At 38.8% G+C, this 22,511-nt stretch overlaps 1 long non-coding RNA gene across 1 annotated transcript in view; it reads left to right on the top strand.

Annotated features, from left to right (window-relative positions):
- The first annotated feature begins 1,968 nt into the window (after positions 1-1,968).
- Positions 1,969-22,511, top strand: part of LOC143668466 (uncharacterized) — a 36,521-nt gene continuing 15,978 nt past the window's right edge. The window contains exon 1 of the long non-coding RNA XR_013168459.1: positions 1,969-2,309. This is a non-coding gene — a long non-coding RNA (uncharacterized LOC143668466). The remainder of the gene's footprint in view (positions 2,310-22,511) is intronic.

Below are 22,511 nucleotides of genomic sequence, written 5' to 3'. Positions count from 1 at the left end.
GGCCAGATGGCAGGCAGGTATCCTGGGAGGATTAGAGTTTAGCTGCACCATCCCAGAGGAAGAGATCTTCTTACAGCGTGCAGGGATGCCGGCCCCTGTAGCAGAATGTTTCTGTGTTGATGTGCAGGGTGAAATATGCTTAATCTTTTGAGCTGGCTGACCCCTGTTTAACTGAAGAAACAGGCTGAGTAACATCGGTTTTTGGATTGAAATCTTAGCTCTTTACTGTTGCTGAAGCAATTGCTGCTAGTGCTGGGGAATTAAGCATTTTGGTCCCCAGAGCCTTTGGGTCTAAATCTTTCTACCAGCTTGAAAATCTCACAGGGTTGTTTAAAAACAAAACAAAATCTTAAAAAGACATACATTAAGCCCCAATCCCTTCATATTTCGTTTTGCTGGACTGTGGATTATGCTAATTTGAAATAGAATGTACAGTTTACATTTTATAAACAGAGGCTTTTGTTTCTCTTTCTCTGTATTTTCAATTCCTTATGCTTCCCATGCCACAAACTTCTTAACCCGAAAACAAAAGAGGTATTTTGCACCTTCATATAAAATACCACATCTCGATAATGTTGCAATATGTCACTCTCTTACAAAAGGTCAGTTCCATGATGCTGAATTACACTTCCTAATTGCAAAACCACTGACTTGTCAAACATTTCTTTGCCCAAATGGCTGGATTTTAAAAATCTACAAGATATTTGTCGTTTTAATATTTTGTGACTATATGGTTTGTAGCCATATGAAAGTTCTTTTTCTCATTTGAAATGGTTTTGTTTAGTCAGGCTCCTTCTAAAATGAAATGCATTTACATGCGAGTGTAGTGGGGTTTGTGACTCCAAACTGCCCTGATCTGCCTCCTCAATTGTGGCTCTGCAATCAGTTCCTTTTACTGGCTTTTGGCAAGTGGCCGAAGGCATATATTTTGGACTTTTCTTGCCTGATTTGTGAGATTCTGCTGACATTCAGGAAAGTGCCGCAAAAACCTGTTGTTCATATCCGAGCCGATGTGTTTCATGGCAAATCCACAAGCCCTGGCTCAAGTTTCTTGACATCAAGTCTGATTTGTGGAGAAACAAATGCAGGCAGTATTTTGTGGGATTGTGTTTTTCCCCTGCTAGGAGTAACATTTGACGTTTCTATGCAAAGGGGCAAACTGTTTTTAAACATTGCATATTTTATGGGAGTGCAGGGGAGGTGAGGCTGCTGTTTCTGCTGCCCACCACCACGTGCCAGGCAAGATACCCTTATGTGGCACCACAGAATGTCAAGGGAAATGTCCTTGTCCCCATTTTGAAAATGAAAAAAACTGAGGCTTAGAGAGGTTAACAACTTTCCCAGTCTCTCAGAGTAGTGACACCAGGATTAAAACTTTGGTCTTTCTGTCTCAAAAGTCTGCTATTTTTTTTCTCTCAAAAGAGATCTCAGAGATAAACATTGATCTTGATTTTTGAATAATGAAAATTTTGTTCTTGGTTTTCCATTCTGTTTTTTTTTTTTGACATGGGCAGGCTCTGGGAATCGAACCCAGTCTCCAGCTCGACAAGTGAGTCCATTCTATTTTATAACAGTTATTACACTTACACCATTTATATTATTAAATGCCATGAGGATGCAATAATGATTGACATAATTTCGCTTCTTTAAGACTCATAGACTAGAGCAGTGATTATTGATTAGGGGTGATTTTTTTCCCTCTCCAGGGAACATTTCATAATGTTTGGGTTGATTTCCATAATGGGTAAGTATGGAGGGGACTGCTGGCTTCTACGGGGAAGAGGCAAGGATACTGCCAAATATCCTACAATGCACACACACAACGAAGAATTATCTGCTTTAAAAAGTCAGTCATTGTGAGGTTGACACTGAAATCCTGGGAGGATTTAGGCTGTCCCTTTAATGATGGCACACCATTAATACCAGATTTGGCCATATGACTTTCTTGACCAGTGAAAGAAAGGCATATGGAAATAAGATAAAAAGCTATTGTATTCTTTTCCAACATTCTTTTCCCTCTGTCACAAAACTGTCTTTTCCAGGTAGAACTCCTTCACTTGCAACCTCAAATAACATGATAACATGGAGCAGAGGTGCAGCCAACTCCAAAGAACTTGTATCATAAGTGAGAAATAAACCTTTGCTGAAAGCCATAGAGACTGTGGAATTGCTTGTTATGACAGCATAATCTCATCCATGCTAGCCAAACCTGATGTGGTTATCATTTCACCAGGTAAAAATGAGATGGGATTGCTGTAGGAAAAAAGCTGAGAAGAAAAGACTGGAGCCAGTGAACTAAGATGGAAAAGGTTGGATTTTAGTTTTTATGTATAGAGTATATAGCAGAGGTGAAAAAGATAATTAATCCCGAGAACGGAGGGAAAAATTAAGAAAGGGACACATACAGGTGGCATGGAAAACAGTTAGAATATGATAATAATACAAATGAGAAAAACAAAGAGCATGACCTTGGCAGAGTCTATGTAAGTGAGAAGGTGGAGCCTTCTTCAAAAGAGACTGGGGAAAAATTTTTTTTGTCTGTTATGGATTGAATCATGCCCCCACAAAGGTGCATGGAAGTCCTAACCCCCGTCCTGTGGATGTGAACCCATTTGTAACAGGATCTTTGAAAGTGAGACCAAAATGAATCCTAATGGGTCTTAGCCAAAATTGACTTGAGTCCTTATAAGCAAAGGGTATTTGGACATAGTCTGGAGTAGGAGACAGGCTGGATGAGAGATGGCTATGTGACAGAGACAGCAGTTAAATTGTGGCTTGCTGACAAGTCACCACCAGAACACTGCAAACTTCAAAGAAAGCATGATCTTGCTGGCACCTTGAATTTTGACTACTAGTCTCCAAAACTGTGAGATAATAAATTCCTGTTGTTTAACTCAACTAGATTGTGGTATTTGTTAAGGCAGTGCCGGCAAACTAAGACATTGGCCATAAAAATTTACTGGTTGTGTATAATGAGATGATGACTCAAAGATGGCATCAGGATTTTGAGCCTAATTATCTTGGAAGATGGTGTCATATAAGAACACATTTTAGAAGACATATGATAAATTCCTTCCAAAGGATATTGAATTTGAGATACAGGTGGGCTGTACAGTGGGAGATATTCAAAGGCCATTGGATACAAGGACACGGAGAATAGGAAGCTTGGTGTGATTGATAGATTCAGGCATCATGTGCATAAGAATATGACTTATATAAAAGTTTCTAGGGCGAGTGGCTGAAATATAAAGGGAAGTACAAGGAAAAGGATGTTGAAGTTTTGCCAAAAATGATACTGGTGGGAGGAATAGCAGACATTTAAGAGTAGAATTCTGCTATGGCTGGCTGGAAAAGGGCTGTTTTGGATTTGGTGGAGGTAATTTAGAGTGTAGGGAGGTCAATTAATATCTGCTCCTTGGTTAACTGAGAATAAGAGCTTACGTGATTTTGATATTACTCTGAATCATTTGTGCTTTGGTAAAACAGCAATACACAGTGAGAAGGTCTGGAATTTATAAAAACTCAAAAAATATAAGTTTAAAATTTTCCTTGATGTAAAAATGAAATTAGAATACTGTCACTAGTAGTTGGAAAAAAAACATACTTGAAAGTTTATATATTAAACGATATTTTTTGTCTTTGTTAAATGAGTTTTCTTCATTATTCATTTATTTGTTACATATCTAAATAAAAACGCACTTGATTAGATCGTGGCCTGTTAAGGTTTTTTCCTCAGTTTCCACACTTTAGGAATACCTTACTAGCAGATGTTCATAACCATAATTGCAGGGTTGAAATGCTTCTTGTCCATGCACTTCTCCACTCCCCCAATGTTTGCAGGCAACACACCCAATAGTTCTGGAGTTTTGTCAAGGGCTCCTCCATGGACAAAATAGGTTGATGATATGTTACATTCCCTGAAAACAAGTTAGAACACCACCCTTTTCTCTTCCTCTTGTTTCACACTTCAATATGTTTGGATCATGGGACATCATAATTGAGAAAACCTGGTGACCCACCATCAACCTGCTGGTGAGTGTAGGAATTACAAACACAGTGGTTGGGAGAGGTCTTACAGATGCATGAATTGCCCAGAGTCAGAGAGAGCATTAAACATGCTGGTGTAAAATGCCACTCCTCTTCATGAAGATATAACTTGCCCTCTTTTGGAAGTAGCCACTAATCTGAGTCATTGCATCCCAAATAATAATTTTCTTTCAGTTCTCAGCCTTCTTAGTCTATCAGTTTATAGTTATCGTAAATAAGGAGACTAGGATCTGTTTTAGTTTACTGGCTGTAAAAAAAAAAAATACCATTCAGTATATTGGATTAAACAACCAGAATTTATTGGTTCATTGCTGTGAGGCTAGGGAATGTCCAAAATCAAGATGTCATCGAGGTGAAGCTTTTTCCCAGAAGACTGCATTCTGGAGCTGGCTGCCAGCAATCCTTATTCCCTGATTTTCTGTCACATGGTAATGCACATGGTGGCCTTTCCTGGTTTCTCTGGGTTCTGTTGACTTCCAGCTCCTTCCCTGGGTCTCTCTCTGTGTATCTGAATTTCATTTTATTTATAATGGACTTTTGGTAATAGGATTTTGGAGACCCAGGGCCTGAGCCCTTCCTCCATATTGACAGCATTTCCCTCTACACTGAGAGCAGGTCACTACATGCAGCCTCCTACATGATGGGAACAGACATTAAAGGTCATTATATCTCCTCAGTGGGGAACGAAGGTACAGATGGCATCATAAACAAGGCATTGAGACTCCTCTCCCTTGATCACTGTTGATAACAAACCTCCAAACTCCTGTGTCATGAGACCTGCTGAAACTGTTCTCATACACTTGTTCTAAATGCTTATCACACCCTATGGCTAAACTCTTATACATCCTTGCACTCCTCAACGCTTTTGCAGTGCTCTCACTTTCCATTTCCTGAACAGCCTCCATTGGGAAGAATCTTCTATTCATAAGTCCCCCCAAAATTCATGTCTAACTCTCTACTGATAGCATGTTCTTTGGTCTTTGGGCTGTGTCAACCCGAGCTCTTTGAGAGTTCAAAGATTAAAACCAATCTTGTTTCAGTTGGGCCACACCTTACCTGAAGTAACTTCATCAAAAGGTCCTAATTACAATAGATTCACACACAAGAATGAATTAAGATTAAGAATGTTTTTCTGGGGCTACATAGTTCCAAGCCACCTCATGGTCTTTCTCAAATTTGACGAGTTCTGGATAAGGTCCTTTCCAGTATTAAAAACAATTATCAAAAAGACAACTCCTTGCCAATCTTACAATTTATACCAATCTTTAATGTTCTATGTCTAAGCCATTTTAGCGTTATTGGCAAAATATCCTCGCAACTGAACAGTGCTTAAACCAGGATTGTGGAGTTAAATTATACAGCCTCACCTTTCCAGGTTCTGGATTCACAAGACTTACCTTGCCTCCTTGCCCAACACCCTCATAGACCTTGGAATATATGTCTTAGACTCTGTACCAGTATGAAGCTATTATATACCCAGAAAAGCCACGTTTTAATCCTGATCTAATCTTGTGGGGGAAGCTCTTTCTCTTAATCCTAATCCAATGGTATAGGGCAGAAACTTTTGTTTAGATTATATCCATGGAGATGTGACACACCTAATTGTGGTGTGACCTTTTGATTAGATGGAGATGTGACTCCATCCATTCCAAGTGGGGCTTGATTAGCTTACTGGAGTCTTTAAAAGGGGAAACATTTTGGAGAAACCTCAAAACCAATAGAGAAAGCAGATTTAAACAGTTGAAGAACAGCTGCTTCAGAGAACAGAGACATAGATGTTTAGAGATGCTTGGTCTGAGCAGATGTTACTGTGTGCCTTCCCATGAGATGTTACAAGGTGTTAATAATAGGGTAATATATGGAAAAAATACACCTAACTCAAACTATGGACTATAGTTAACTGTAATATTCTAATATTTTTCCATCTCCTGTAACAAAGGTACCACACCAATGCTAACTGTCAATAATAGGGGAGAGAACCTGGAGAGAGCCAAGGGAAGCCAAGAGATGAAAGCCAGCCCTGGAGAGGCAAAGTGAGGAGCCCCTATAGGAACAGAGAACTCAAGAGCAAGGGACCAGCAGATGGCAGCCACATGAGTTCCCAGCTGACAGAGGTGTTTCAGACCCATTGGCCTTCCTTGAATTGACATATCTTTCCCTGGCTGCCTTAGTTTGGACATTTTTATAGGCTTAGAACTGTAAATTTGCAATTTAGTAAATTCCCTTTTAAAAAGCTGTTTCATTTCTGGTATATTGCATTCTGGCAGCTTACAAACTAAAACAGACTCCTTCTCCACAGCAGATCCCACATTTGCTGGCCTTTCCTTTTTATCTTCTTGAAAGTTTCACACTCATTGTCATATTCTCACATGTCAACTCATTGCTATTATCTTGCTATTATATTGCTAATTTGATCATCTTGTCATTGGAATATATTAGTGGCAGTCTTACTTTTGTGTGTGTTCCAATAAAATTTTATTATGAACATTAAAATGTCAATTTCGAACAATTTTCACATATTATGAAATCTTTTATTTTTTTCAATGATTAAAAAACATAAAAAACATTCTTCACTCAAAGTCTATACAAAACCAGGAAGCAGGTCAGATTTGGCCTATCGAGTTGTAGTTTGTGGACCCCTGCTACAGGTCATCCTAGCCCACACACCTCATTCCATATTCATAGGAAAACTGAGGGCCAAACGAGTTAAAGTGTCTTTCCCAAGGTAAGGTGGAGTTAGAGGCAATGATGGAATTAGTAGTTGAATCTTTCAGACTCTCCATCTAATGCTTCAGTTACTTTTCCTTATTCCCATGTCAGTTTAACATTGTAAGGGTGATTGCATTAGGACACAGTTCACATCAGACTAGTCTGAAAAGTTTTTTTAAAGCATTTTTATACACACACAATACAGTCTATCCAATGTGTACAATTTGTGACTGTCAGTATGATCACAGAGTTTTGCATCCATCACCATATTAATTTCAGAACATTTTCATTGTTCCAAAAGAAAAACCCAATACACTTTATACTCCCCTATTATTGACACTTAGCATTGGTGTGGTACCTTTGTTACAGGAGATGGAAGAATATTAGAATATTACTGTTAACTATAGTCCATAGTTTGCATTAGGTGTATCTTTTCCATGTATTACCCTATTATTAACACCTTGTAATAGTGACATGCATTTCTTCTATTTTGGGGAAGAACATTCTTATATTTGTACTATTAACCATCTTTATCATCCACAGCAGTTTTCACTATGTTATATAGCCCCATGCTTCATCCTCTAACTTTTCTTCTACAGATATATACAACCCTAAACTTCCCCTTTTAGCCAGAATCACATTAGTGGCAGTCTTACTGGGCTTCTTTACTGGATTGTGCATTTTTTTAATTGTTTTTTTATTGTTTTTTTTATTAATTAAAGAAAAAAAAGAAATTAGCACAACATTTAGAAATCATTCCATTCTACATATGCAATCAGTAATTCTTAATATCATCACATAGATGCATGATCATCATTTCTTAGTACATTTGCATCGATTTAGGAAAAGAACTAGCAAAACAACAGAAAAAGATATAGAATGTTAATATAGAGAAAAAAATAAAAATAATAATAATAAAAAAAGAAAAGGAAAAAGAAAAAAAAACAAAAGACACAAACAAACAAACAAACAAAAAAAAACTATAGCTCAGATGCAACTTCATTCAGTGTTTTAACATAATTACATTACAATTAGGTTTTATTGTGCTGTCCATTTTTGAGTTTTTGTATCTAGTCCTGTTGTACAGTCTGTATCTCTTCAGCTGCAATTACCCATTATCTTACCCTGTTTCTAACTCCTGCTGGTCTCTGTTACCAATGACATATTCCAAGTTTATTCTTGAATGTCAGTTCACATCAGTGGGACCATACAGTATTTGTCCTTTAGTTTTTGGCTAGACTCACTCAGCATAATGTTCTCTAGGTCCATCCATGTTATTACATGCTTCATAAGTTTATTCTGTCTTAAAGCTGCATAATATTCCATCGTATGTATATACCACAGTTTGTTTAGCCACTCGTCTGTTGATGGACATTTTAGCCGTTTCCATCTCTTTGCAATTATAAATAATGCTGCTAAAAACATTGGTGTGCAAATGCCCGTTTGTGTCTTTGCCCTTAAGTCCTCTGAGTAGATACCTAACAATGGTATTGCTGGGTCGTATGGCAATTCTATATTCAGTTTTTTGAGGAACCACCAAACTGCCTTCCACAGTGGTTGCACCATTTGACATTCCCACCAACAGTGGGTAAGTGTGCCTCTTTCTCCACATCCTCTCCAGCACTTGTCATTTTCTGTTTTGTTGATAATGGCCATTCTGGTGGGTGTGAGATGATATCTCATTGTGGTTTTGATTTGCATTTCTCTAATGGCCAGGGACATTGAGCATCTCTTCATATGCCTTTTGGCCATTTATATTTCCTCTTCTGAGAGGTGTCTGTTCAAGTCTTTTTCCCATTTTGTAATTGGGTTGGCTGTCTTTTTGTTGTTGAGTTGAACAATCTCTTTATAAATTCTGGATACTAGACCTTTATCTGATATGTCGTTTCCAAATATTATCTCCCATTGTGTAGGCTGTCTTTCTACTTTCTTGATGAAGTTCTTTGATGCACAGAAGTGTTTAATTTTGAGGAGCTCCCATTTATTTCTTTCTTTCTTCAGTGCTCTTGCTTTAGGTTTAAGGTCCATAAAACCACCTCCAATTGTAAGTTTCATAAGATATCTCCTTACATTTTCCTCTAACTGTTTTATGGTCTTAGACCTAATGTTTAGATCTTTGATCCATTTTGAGTTAACTTTTGTATAGGGTGTGAGATACGGGTCCTCTTTCATTCTTTTGCATATGAATATCCAGTTCTTTAGGTACCATTTATTGAAGAGACTGTTCTGTCCCAGGTGAGTTGACTTGAATGCCTTATCAAAGATCAAATGTCCATAGATGAGAGGGTCTATATCTGAGCACTCTATTCAATTCCATTGGTCGATGTATCTGTCTTTATGCCAGTACCGTGCTGTTTTGACCAGTGTGGCTTCATAATATGCCTTAAAGTCAGGTAGCGTGAGACCTCCAGCTTCATTTTTTTTCCTCAAGATACTTGTAGCAATTCGGGGCACCCTGCCCTTCCAGATAAATTTGCTTATTGGTTTTTCTATTTCTGAAAAATAAATTGTTGGGGTTTTGATTGGTATTGCATTGAATCTGTAAATCAATTTAGGTAGGATTGATTGACATCTTAACTATATTTAGTCTTCCATTCCATGAACACAGTATGCCCTTCCATCTATTTAGGTCTTCTGTGATTTCTTTTAACAGTTTTTTGTAGTTTTCTTTGTATAGGTTTTTTGTCTCTTTAGTTAAATTTATTCCTAGGTATTTTATTCTTTTAGTTGCAATTGTAAATGGGATTCGTTTCTTGATTTCCCCCTCAGCTTGTTCATTGCTAGTGTATAGAAACACTACAGATTTTTGAATGTTGATCTTGTAACCTGCTACTTTGCTGTACTCGTTTATTAGCTCTAGTAGTTTTGTTGTGGATTTTTCCGGGTTTTCAATGTATAATATCATATCATCTGCAAACAGTGATAGTTTTACTTCTTCCTTTCCAATTTTGATACCTTGTATTTCTTTTTCTTGTCTAATTGCTCTGGCTATAATCTCCAACATGATGTTGAATAATAGTGGTGATAATGGACATCCTTGTGTTTTTCCTGATCTTAGGGGGAAAGTTTTCAATTTTTCCCCATTGAGGATGATATTAGCTGTGGGTTTTTCATATATTCCCTTTATCATTTTAAGGAAGTTCCCTTGTATTCCTATCCTTTGAAGTGTTTTCAACATGAAAGGATGTTGAATCTTGTCAAATGCCTTCTCTGCATCAATTGAGATGATCATGTGATTTTTCTGCTTTGATTTGTTGATATGGTGTATTACATTAATTGATTTTCTTATGTTGAACCATCCTTGCATACCTGAGATGAATCCTAATTGGTCATGATGTATAATTCTTTTAATGTGTTGTTGGATTCAATTTGCTAGAATTTTGTTGAGAATTTTTGCATCTATATTCATTAGAGAGATTGGTCTGTAGTTTTCTTTTTTTGTAATATCTTTGCCTGGTTTTGGTATGAGGGTGATGTTGGCTTCATAGAATGAATTAGGTAGCTTTCCCTCCACTTCAATTTTTTTGAAGAGTTTGAGGAGAGTTCGTACTAATTCTTTCTGGAATGTTTGGTAGAATTCACATGTGAAGCCATCTGGTCCTGGACTTTTCTTTTTAGGAAGCTTTTGAATGACTGATTCAATTTCTTTACTTGTGATTGGTTTGTTGAGGTCATCTACTTCTTCTTGAGTCAAAGTTGGTTGTTCATGTCTTTCCAGGAACCCGTCCATTTCATCTAAATTGTTGTATTTATTAGCATAAAGTTGTTCATAGTATCCTGTTATTACCTCCTTTATTTCTGTGAGGTCAGTGGTTATGTCTCCTCTTCCATTTCTGATCTTATTTATTTGCATCCTCTCTCTTCTTCTTTTTGTCAATCCTGCTAAGGGCCCATCAATCTTATTGATTTTCTCATAGAACCAACTTCTGGTCTTATTGATTTTCTCTATTGTTTTCATGTTTTCAATTTCATTTATTTCTGCTCTAATCTTTGTTATTTTATTTCCTTTTGCTTGCTTTGGGGTTAGTTTGCTGTTCTTTCTCCAGTTCTTCCAAAAGTACAGTTAATTCCCGAATTTTTGCCCTTTCTTCTTTTTTGATATAGGCATTTAGGGCAATAAATTTCCCTCTTAGCACTGCCTTTGCTGCGTCCCATAGGTTTTGATATGTTCTGTTTTCATTTTCATTTGCCTCGAGATATTTATTAATTTCTCTTGTAATTTCTTCCTTGACCCACTGGTTGTTTAAGAGTGTGTTGTTGAGCCTCCATGTATTTGTGAATTTTTTGGCACTCTGCCTGTTGTTGATTTCCAACTTCATTCCTTTATGATCTGAGAAAGTGTTGTGTATGATTTCAATCTTTTTAAATTTGTTGAGACTTGCTTTGTGAACCAGCATATGGTCTATCTTTGAGAATGATCCATGAGAACTTGAGAAAAAGGTGTATCCTGCTGTTGTGGGGTGTAATGTCCTATAAATGTCTGTTAAGTCTAGCTCACTTATAGTAATATTCAAATTCTCTATTTCTTTATTGATCCTCTGTCTAGATGTTCTGTCCATTGATGAGAGTGGTGAATTGAAGTCTCCAACTATTATGGTAGATGTGTCTATTTCCCTTTTCAGTGTTTGCAGTGTATTCCTCACGTATTTTGGGGCATTCTGGTTCGGTGCATAAATATTTATGATTGTTATGTCTTCTTGTTTAATTGTTCCTTTTATTAGTAGATAGTGTCCTTCTTTGTCTCTTTTAACTGTTTTACATTTGAAGTCTAATTTGTTGGATATTAGTATAGCTACTCCTGTCCTTTTCTGGTTGTTATTTGCATGAAATATCTTTTCCCAACCTTTCACTTTCAACCTATGTTTATCTTTGGGTCTAAGATGTGTTTCCTGTAGACAGCATATAGAAGGATCCTGTTTTTTAATCCATTCTGCCAGTCTATGCCTTTTGATTGGGGAATTCAGGCCATTAACATTTAGTGTTATTACTGTTTGGATAATATTTTCCTCTACCATTTTGCTTTTTGTATTATATATATCATATCTGATTTTCCTTCTTTCTACACTCTTCTCCATACCTCTCTCTTTTGTCTTTTCATATCTGACTCTAGTGCTCCCTTTAGTATTTCTTGCAGAGCTGGTCTCTTGGTCACAAATTCTCTCAGTGACTTTTTGTCTGAAAATGTTTTAATTTCTCCCTCATTTTTGAAGGACAATTTTGCTGGATATAGAAGTCTTGGTTGGCAGTTTTTCTCTTTTAGTAATTTAAATATATCATCCCACTGTCTTCTAGCTTCCATGGTTTCTGCTGAGAAATCTACACATAGTCTTATTGGGTTTCCCTTGTATGTGATGGATTGTTTTTCTCTTGCTGCTTTCAAGATCCTCTCTTTCTCTTTGACCTCTGGCATTCTGACTAGTAAGTGTCTTGGAGAACGCCTATTGGGGTCTATTCTCTTTGGGGTGCACTGTACTTCTTGGATCTGTAATTTTAGGTCTTTCATAAAAGTTGGAAAATTTTCAGTGATAATTTCTTCCATTAGTTTTTCTCCTCCTTTTCCCTTCTCTTCTCCTTCTGGGACACCCACAACATGTATATTTGTGCGCTTCATATTGTCCTTGAGTTCCCTGATCCCCTATTCAAATTTTTCCTTTCTTTTCCCTATAGTTTCTGTTTGTTTTTGGAATTCAGATGTTCCATCTTCCAATTCACTAATTCTAGCTTCTGTCTCTTTAAATCTATCATTGTAGGTATCCATTGTTTTTTCTATCTTTTCTACTTTGTCCTTCACTCCCATAAGTTCCGTGATTTGTTTTTTCAGTTTTTCTGTTTCTTCTTTTTTTCAGCCCATGTCTTCTTCATGTCCTCCCTCAATTTATTGATTTGGTTTTTGAAGAGGTTTTCCATTTCTGTTCGTATATTCAGCATTAGTTGTCTCAGCTCCTGTATCTCATTTGAACTATTGGTTTGTTCCTTTGACTGGGCCATATCTTCAATTTTCCGAGCATGATCCGTTATCTTCTGCTGGCGTCTGGGCATTTAATCAGATTTCCCTGGGTGTGGGACCCAGCAGGTTGAAAGATTTTTCTGTGAAATCTCTGGGCTCTGTTTTTCTTATCCTACCCAGTAGGTGGCGCTCGTGGCGCTCATCTGTGTGCGGGTCCCACCAGTAAAAGACGCTGTGGCTCCTTTAACTTTGGAAAACTCTCGCTGTAGGGGAGGGTCGTCAGCTGAAGTGGCTTGGGGGAGTGCCAATCCAAATCTCCCAGCCGGCCTGGGAGTCCACGCGTGGGGAGGGTCGCCGGCCTCCACGGCTTGGGGAAGCGCCTGTCCAAATTTCCCAGATGGCCCGCGTGCCAAGCGTGGTGGAGGGGCGTCAGCCTCCGCGGCTTAGGGGAGCGCCTGTCCAAATTTCCCAGCCGGCCCGGGGCACCAAGCATGGCGGGGGGGGTGCTGGCCGCTGTGGCTTGGGGGAGTGCCTATCCACCGTTCCCAGCCGGACCGGGAAGGCACGTGTTTGGAAAGGACCCCGGTCGCCAGTCTCCACGGCTTTGGGAATCTCTGATCCAATTCTCCCAGCTGGTCCGGGGGGCTGCGCATGGGGGGTGGGGCGCCAGCCGCCGTGGCTTGAGGGGATCGCCTGTCCAATTATCCCAGCCAGCCCGGGAAGGAGGGAGGGAGGGACTCCGGCCGCCTGCCGCCCCGGCCTGGGGAAGCCCGCGCCCCTCGGTGATCTCACCACAGCGGGTTCTCCCAGCCAGTCAGCCATTCCAGAATGGGGTACACTGTCTTCTTGGTCTCTGTCGTGGCTCCAGGAGCTGTTCTGTACCGTTTCTACTGCCCTAGTAGCTGTTCTGGAGGAGGAACTAAGACCTGCGTGTCTTACTAAGCCGCCATCTTCTCCAGAAGTCAGCCCTAATCTTTTATGCTCACCCTGCTAGCACAATGCCGTGTGACTTTGGTCAAATCACTCCAGGCTCCTGTTCACATAACGAGAAGTTAAGATGACATGATCTTTAAATACCTTCTTCCTTATTTTGTACCTACTAATAAGTGTCAGCTATCTGCCAGATACTATTTTAGGCCTTGAAGATGTTAAAAGGAAGACGTGACTTTGCTCCCAGGGACCTGTCGCTACGCTTAGACTTTTCCTGGTCCTTCTCCTTGTCCTTCTTGTGCTTTGTGTGCCAGTGTTCTCGGTCTTTGTGTTTATGAGAACCATTCCATCGGAAATCCGCTTCGATCTGGAGAAAGAAAAGGAGGGAATATAAAACAACAGGCAATTTAGCCCCCCGGGAGGTGTGCGTGCGCGACCGGGGGCCAAGTCCACCCTGCGCCCACTGGAATGAGGGGACCCCGCGAACCGCCTAAAAGGGCAGCTGAACCCCCCACAAACTATAACTTCGTGGCCTTGGTCCATGGCCTAGTGAGCCGATCTGCCCCAGCGGGTGGCTCCTCACCGGGAACTCCTTGTGCATTTTCTTTTTAATGGAGGACTTCTGCAAACACAAAACCCTCAACCCAAATAACTGGGATTAACAGTATATAATGTTCAGGCAGATGGAGGAGATATTTTGGAGAAGGCTTTTAGTCTCCCTTTAATTATATTACTTTAATGATCAGCTCCTTTGTCCCTTTATGCATGTGAAAGATAACAAATGTCATTTTGTTATGGGTTGAGCAGAAAAAAACGCTGTGGCCCATTATTAACATTGTTACATTTCAATTAATGATTAGAGGCAATCAGATGCATGAGCCTTGAGCAGTTTTCTAGATTCAAACTCTTCCATCACAATTCACATTACCAAAGCCTTCTGAAGAAATCCTGAATTATCTTTAAGATAATTAGGAGAGACAAGGAGAGGCATTAGGGTAGGTCCTAACGAGGGAGTTGAGTCTTTGATCTTGTGATTTTCTTAGTGATAATCACTTCTTCTCTACTCTGGTAGCATAATATTGATGACAGGGCAGTTCACTCTGTGGGTGGTAGTGGAGTAATGGAATTATTTTATGTTTAAAATGAAATTTAAGGGCCTAAGCAAAATTAGGGTGGGAAGATGGGGAAGAGAGAACAAAGGGGCCCTACATTCAGCCATCAGATAGCTCTTTTAGATAGCTGTGCCCCTCCTAACCATTCACAGATTGCTTTGGAGCTGGGAAATATCTGGACCCAGGAATCGGGAACGGGTTACAATGATGGTATCCAAGAAATGCCAGGAGCTGGGGCCAGACCAGAAGGCCCTAGAGGACTCCCTCGGCCTGGTTGATCCACTATGAGAGAAGTCCTTTCTTTGCCCGTGTTTTAAGACTGCTTATTAGCACGCACCTTAGCAATACCTAGATATCTGCAGATAGCTAATGGTTTAGAGGAGGCTTCAAATTGCCATGTTTTAGAGGCCAGAAGGGAAAAGAGGGGCATGCATAATTCTGTTATCTACACATGAAGAAATAAGATTAGGCAGGTTAACGTAGTAGCCCAAGTTTTCACAAAACAGGATTTCCACACATGCAATTTTAAATTTCACAGCCTGGCATTCCCCATTCACTCAACTCATTAAAATTTCACAAACTGCCATGCTTGCAAATACAGCTCTATAGAAGTCTTCTTTTCTTTAGGGTACACACATGTTCAGGGCCCCTCTTGTGGTTGCTGGGAGAGACTATGCAAAGATGTTACCCCAAAGAGTCTGCGGAGGTGTTAGGTACTAAGACTTGCTGGATAGGTGAGGCATTTTCTTAGTACAGTATTAGAATTAAGAGGATACATATCATGATCTAGAATCAACCTGACTGAGTATTATGTGTTAAGAAAATTGAAGCAATCAGAAGAGAACTTCCTCAGACTCCCACTACATCTAATCACCACCAGCATTTGCCCCATCAGAGTCTGCTTTTCCACTGACTTCTGTAGATGAACCAACTGTGCCCTCACATACAGATAATTTCTCCACTTTCACACTAGATACCTTCAAAGGGTATCATTCCAGCAATTCTTTCTTCTCTCTCCTACATTATCAAGTTTTTACTCTCTGCTGTTTCTTGTCAGCAATCATACCTTCTGTTATTTCTCCCATATTAAAAATAAATCTTTGACTCCACTTCCTCTTCTAACTAGTGCCCCTTTGTAACAAAATTTTAAAATTTATTTCTTTTATATCCCTTTTCAACCCTTTCTAATTTGACTTTTTCCTTTACTATGCTACTGAAATTGCTCTTGTTAAGACCACTTGTGAGCTTCATGTTGCTAAATCCAATGTCAGTTCTCAGTGCTTAGCTTACTAATGAGCAGTTGACATGGTGGATCACACATTCTCTTAAAAACCCTTTCGTCACAGGGTTTTCAGGACACCACACTGTCCTTGTGTGTGTGTGTGTATGTTAGCATATTAGACTCCACTCTTTTTCTTTGCTTCTTCTTTCTCTTCTCTCTGACCTCTTATTGTCAGAAAGTCCCAGAGTTAAGGTCAAATAGACATCTCTAACTTTACTTGCTTCTTTACTTTACTTACAAACTGAACTTACTTTTTAGTCCCCAAAGCTGTTCTGTATGTAGTCTTCCACAATTTCAGTTGATAGCAACTTCATTACTTACTTCTTTACTTTACTTACAAACTGAACTTACTTTTTACTCCCAAAAGCTGTTCTGTATGTAGTATTCCCCATTTCAGTTGATAGCAACTTCATCCCTCAGGCTGCCCAAGCTGAAAACATTAGTTAGCCTTGACCCCTCACTTTTGTTCCCATCTCACACTTAAACTTTCAAGAAGTATTCTTTGCTCTACCTTCCCATCACCTGTTCTGCTACCATGCTAATATAAACTGCATCATTGCTCTCTTGGATTATCGAATCAGCTTTCTATTGTATCAGGTCCATCTTGCACCTCTAGAATCCATTCTTCACAAAGCAGTCAGGACAACCCTTTAGAAATATAAATTACCTCTTACTACCCCTCTGTTCAAAACTTTGCAGTGGATTCGCATCTTAATTAGAGTAAATGCTGAAGTCCCTATCTGGCATTATTACCTCTCATTGCATCTATGACTATTATTCCTTTTCTTACTACTTTCTAGGCACATAGCCCTTAAGACTTTTGCAATGGAAAACTCTTCTCCCATATATGCATATGGCTAACTCATTTATCTTCTTCAAGTTTTATTCAATGTCACCTTCTCAACAAGGCTTGCCCTGACCACATCACTTAAAATTACAACTTGTTCCCCTATTCCCAGCATCCTTGAATCCCTTTACGGTGTTCTATTTCTTGCTTTTTTCCCCATAGTTTTTGTCAACTTTTAGCATACCACACAATTTATTTATTTACAATGTCTAATATTTATTGTCACATTCTTCTAGAAGGTTAGTTCCAAGAAGGCAGAAATTTTTGTCTTTTGTTCACATTTCATACTTAAAATGCTTAGAAAAGTTATCTGGTATATAGTAGGCAGTCAATACAAATTTTTTGAATGAAATAAATGAAGAAATGATTTAGTAGGAACACGAGACCTGTCCTTTACCAGACAGAAGAGCTACCGTGGGGTCAGAAGCTTGGAAGATCAGGAAATGGAGAAGGGGAAATGGATCCAAGATGGGGGCCATGGACAAAGCGTAGGGTGGCAAAGCTTTGTTTTATGTAGGAGGAGTGAACTTGACAGATCCACCACATAGCACTGAAAACCTAGTTCTTACACAATTATTCATATGTTGTAGTTTTTAGTGTTCATGCTAGCCTTGATTTTCCCCTTAGCGTATACTTTAGTTTGTTGGAACTTACAAATATGGTGACCCAAAGTAAGCCCAGTACTGCAGATACATTCAGACCACAGGGCAATGTAGTGGGGTATCACCTCTCTTTGTCTGAGCCTACATGTTCAGTGATGTAAAGAAAGCATTACCTTCCCCACGGTCAAATAGCATGTGACTTACATTAAGCCTACATTCAGTCAAAACCACAAGTTGCTTTGTTTAATTTTTTCACACAAATGATTCTTAAAATCTGTTCACCTCTTATTATTTTAACTTATTTGTTGACCCTTTTATGTCTATTACATATTTTTAGTTTTGATCCATTATTTCAGTCTGTCAAGATTTTGATACAGTAAGTAAATATTTTAGTAAGGATTCATAGTTTTTCCTTGTTTGTAAATTTCATAATTAAAAAAAAATTCGTTCAGGTATTGTTAAAATATTGGTCTGGACACAGCCCAGGACAAGACCTCTGCCAAACTATTACAAACCTTCTTTCCTACAATAATAGGATCTATTTAATACCCAGGATATATAGATTAAGCCAAGTTGTACTTCTTCATCTTGCCCACAAAATTGTCACTGAATGATTTTTCAAATGCATTCCAAAATCCAAATGCATGACGCCTACCAAATTCTTCTGATTTTCCAGTCTAGCATTTTGACCGAAGAGAAAATGAGGCTAGTTTGGTGTAGTTTTATTAGATAAGCCTGTGCTGGCTCTTGGTGAGCCCTTTATATGAGCTCATCAACTGCTTTTTATTAATTCTGTCTTGAAGTCAAGCTCACTAGCTGTAATTTGAAGATTTGATCTTCTCTGTTACAGTGACAAAATATCTCTGCTTATTTTGTGACTTATAATTGGAAGGAAGCATTCATATAATCCTTCTGGCTGGGTGGTCCTTATTTAAAATATAAATGTTAACATGATATTATATGTCTGCACATATACTCCTATCGTGCATTTTAGTGTCACCCTTCTCTTCCTATTTTGCTTTTTATTTCTTTTCTTCCACTCACATCAGCCATCTATTCCTCCCACAGTTACCCCATCTCGACACCTAGCATACTTGTTTTTATATATTTCTCACATATAATCACAGACAACTTTCTTTATGGATTCCAAGTAGTCTAGTTCAAAGATAATTGGTTTTCTTATCTCTCCCTTAAATATGTTGTTACTTGTAACAACTGTCCGTAAAGCATCTCTTTTATATTTTGAGACCCCATCCAAAATTATCTATTCAATAGGATTCTTTCATTTCCTCCTATGCACTAAGCACTATGTTTGCGTCATGCAGTGATTTCAAGACTTGACATGGTTTTGTGTTTAATCAACTTCTCTGTCTTCATTCTTGTCTCTAAGGAGGAAAGCATTCTCTCCTACAAAGAAGATTTCTCTGTGGTCTCACCCAATGTCTCAGTTATCTATTGCTTTATAGCAAACAACTCTGAAACTAAGTGGCTTAAAACAATGATTTATTATTTCATGCATTTCTCTGGGTTGAATGAGGTTCAGAAGGGCTGTTCTTCTGTAGGCCCCACCCGGGGTCTTCACTTAGCTGGGAATTCAGGAGGGTTCGGAACCTTTGAGATGACCTCTCATCCTTCAGGGTTTCTCTGCATGTGGATTCTAGTCATTCAGTTACTGGCTTAGACATCTTTACTGCATGGGTTAAGGATTCCAGAATTTCATTTCTGCCACATTCTACTTGTCAAAGTAAGATTTAAGGCTAGCCTACATTTAAAGGGAGGTGAAATGAGCACAGCTCTTGCTGTAAGAAGTGACCTGTTAGTACAGAAGGGGAAGGGTTGTTGGGGTCATCTTGAGAGTCTACCTACCACACCTTCTATCTCCTTTCTTTCAGCAATCCTCCCTTCTCCAAGTTTTCCATTCATCTCTACCACATAAGAAGTTCTTTTTCTTGACAGTCATCCAACCCCAATTCCTGTTTAATGTCAAATGTCTGACAATCTTTCTCAAATCTGCTTCGCTTTTCCCATTTTCATTTTTGTTAATAATTCAGCCCTATATTAACTCTTCATAGGTTACTTCCTCCAGATTTCTGTTCCAATTCATTCTATATATTTATATTAGATGAATCTCTCTAAACTAAACTTAAACAATTTGGCAGTTTTGCCTACCAAATCTCAACAATTCTCCATTGACTACTAAATGAAAGTTACTAGACAATTAGTCTGCCACTCATTTTTCTTGGTGTGGTACACACACCATATTTTTCCTATTAATTCAATCTTTCCATGAAGTTTTTCCTGATAATCCCAGCTAGAGTTTACCATTCCCTGCCATGTGTCTGCAGAAGCATTTCTTTCTAACGCTTCCTGCAGTCTTTCCTATTCTGCCTTATATTTAGTTTTTATTATGGCCATCTTATGAGAGCTCTTTGAGATCATTCCTACTCAGTCTATATCATCTGCAGTGCTTGACATATTATCTGGTACATAGTATGTGCTTAATAAATCCTCGATCAATTGAATTGGACAGAAAGTGCAAAAATTATAGCATGATCTGTTTCCAGAGGTCAAAGTAAGGAGTCTCTACTCCTTGTGAGATTAAGCAGAGATGACTGAGGGACAGAAAGGAACTGTAGGGGCTCTAAGTGCCTCTTTCCATTCACCTTGCCCTTGCTTCTTAATCAATTATGAAAGAACCTACTGGCTTAGAGCCACAGAACATCACCATTCCATAGATTTTTTTTTTTGGAGACAAGAACATGTTCTGTGGTATAGAGGTGAAACATCTGAATTCAATAACATCAATTAAAATTATGATTATGTGGCTTACTTAAATCTTTTAAGATTCGAACATGCAGATTTCCTGCTGTACTACTCAGTGAGATCAAAAAGTATTAGTGTAAGGCAAGAAATAAGCATTGTGATTGTTTTGTTTTCCGAACCCTCCCTTCTTCCTCATATTCTCCAATTATTGCAATTACCTTCTGGTCCCTTTGCTATTTAGGAAAATTCTTCCAGTCTGTTTTCAGGTTTCCCAGAGCACAATATCATTTCTATGAATATTAAATTCTGGTTAATTCACATGAGGAACATTATTCTCCTCTGCTGACCAGAAATCTAGTCACCTTGGGGTTAACAAGACATTTTAAAAAACAAATAGAGCCTAACTGGCTGACAATTAAAAATCTGTTATTACACACAACACACAGTCTTGCCTAGGAGATGCTCTGCAAACACTTTCCATTTCTGAAGTGTATTGTTCTATCTACTTGCATTTTCCTTCCAGGTTCTGCCATGGCACCCCCCCATCTACTTTTTATAAAGACAAAACAGTGGTGTATCCATTCAGATGGTGGGAGGTTGGAGGAAAAAGACTCCAGAAAGAAGCTCAGCTCTTAAACCCATGCTCCATTTTCAGGGCCAAGTACAGTCAATTGTAACACACAGGAAGGTATAGATGCAGGCAGGGCCCGAGATCACACCACGTGATATTACAAAAATAAATAAGGAAAGAAAAGGACAGAGAGACAATGGAAAATAGCTGGAGTGACTCAGAACTTATTCCCTGGAGCCCAAACTTCTTTGAAATTCCTTAGCTGAATTCCCACACTTAGTGTATTTTATTGTGCCAGCTTCTAATCTGTTCCCTACTTTACCATGGAAGCCTTTGCCCCACATCTGGGTTTCATTTGGTTCAGATTTTCATCTATAAATTGCTGTCAGCAAGGACTTTGGGGAGTTAATTGGTGAAAGTGACCTAAAAGGGAACTCCAGAAGGGAACCAGAAAGACTCACTATTTTCATCCTTTTCTTCTTCTTCCCAAAATTTGTATTGCTCTTTGCCAAGGAACAGCTAGCTTTGAAGCTCGAGTAATCTCCTTTATTTAAAACCTAAAAATCACCTTAGATGAGACCCCATTGAACAAAAGTATGTTTCTCAGTCCTGTAGTAAAGGATTATGGAGAGACTGGTGTTTGGATTCAAAATCCCTTTTGGACACACATCAAAGAGTGACTCCAGGCAGAACTGTTAAAAGCTCTGCCAGCACCAGGATATACAGATTTCCAGTTACTGGGACTTGAGCTCAGTTTCTACATCTGAGGAGGACCATAATTTCTGTCCTTTTAATCTTCTTTGCAGACTACCAAATGGAGGTCACTTCATGGCAGGATACATAGGATTACAATAATAAGAGCAAAACTTATAATGATTTGATTTCCCTTTAGAAAACTCTTTGCAGTGATGCTGGTGCTTAACACAAGTATAGGAATTGAAATTGAAATGAAGACATCACAGCCAAAGCTCAGGTAATGGAAAAGTAAACCTAACATTCAAGAACTGTTAGTCAAACAGGTGTAGTGGGTGTGAATCTCAATCCACAATCTATGGTGTATAAACACACAACTTTTCATCTTTATATAATTAAACTGAAATGTATCTCTAGCCCCCCATTCCATGAAGGTGGTATAACTTAATCTCAATTAATTTGGGGTCTTTAGGGTCCTATAATTTTTCCTCAAGTTCATGTGTGCAAATGATCGGTTAGCTATTATCTGGTTGGAGCTTGGTCATTTACCAATAAGATTGGCCATCTTGATGTCCCTTTTGCCCTGTTTGACCTCATTGGCTCCAGCAGCTTACTACTTCTATACAGAGTCCGGCAGCACAAGAATCATTAGACCATTTCACATAGGGCAAATGAGGCTCACCTTTTGTTTCTGGACCAGTCATTAGCCAGGGTCTTGATACCTCCTTGAGGTTCTACAAAGGGATTTGCTTCTTCTGCTTTTAGAGTTTCCACACCATCCTTGGAGCTGGCCACATTTCAGGTTCGAGCAAGTGTTCCTTCTACACTCAACATTGTTTATACTCTCATTGTTTTGTCACCAACTCTCTCTTACTGCTCTCAGCCAGAAATTTTGTTTTTTCTCTTAGGTTTGAGGTAGAGGAGAGAGCCTTATGGAAAACTCTACCTTCTTTGGTTGAAGAATTCTTCCTGGATTGGGAAACCCAAAATTCCTTAAATCCCTTGCTC

Source organism: Tamandua tetradactyla, chromosome 24, assembly GCF_023851605.1.
Source record: "Tamandua tetradactyla isolate mTamTet1 chromosome 24, mTamTet1.pri, whole genome shotgun sequence".
Taxonomy (NCBI): Eukaryota; Metazoa; Chordata; class Mammalia; order Pilosa; family Myrmecophagidae; genus Tamandua; species Tamandua tetradactyla.
Note: the sequence above shows the minus strand (reverse complement) of the source record. Positions and strands in the feature narration are given on the sequence as shown.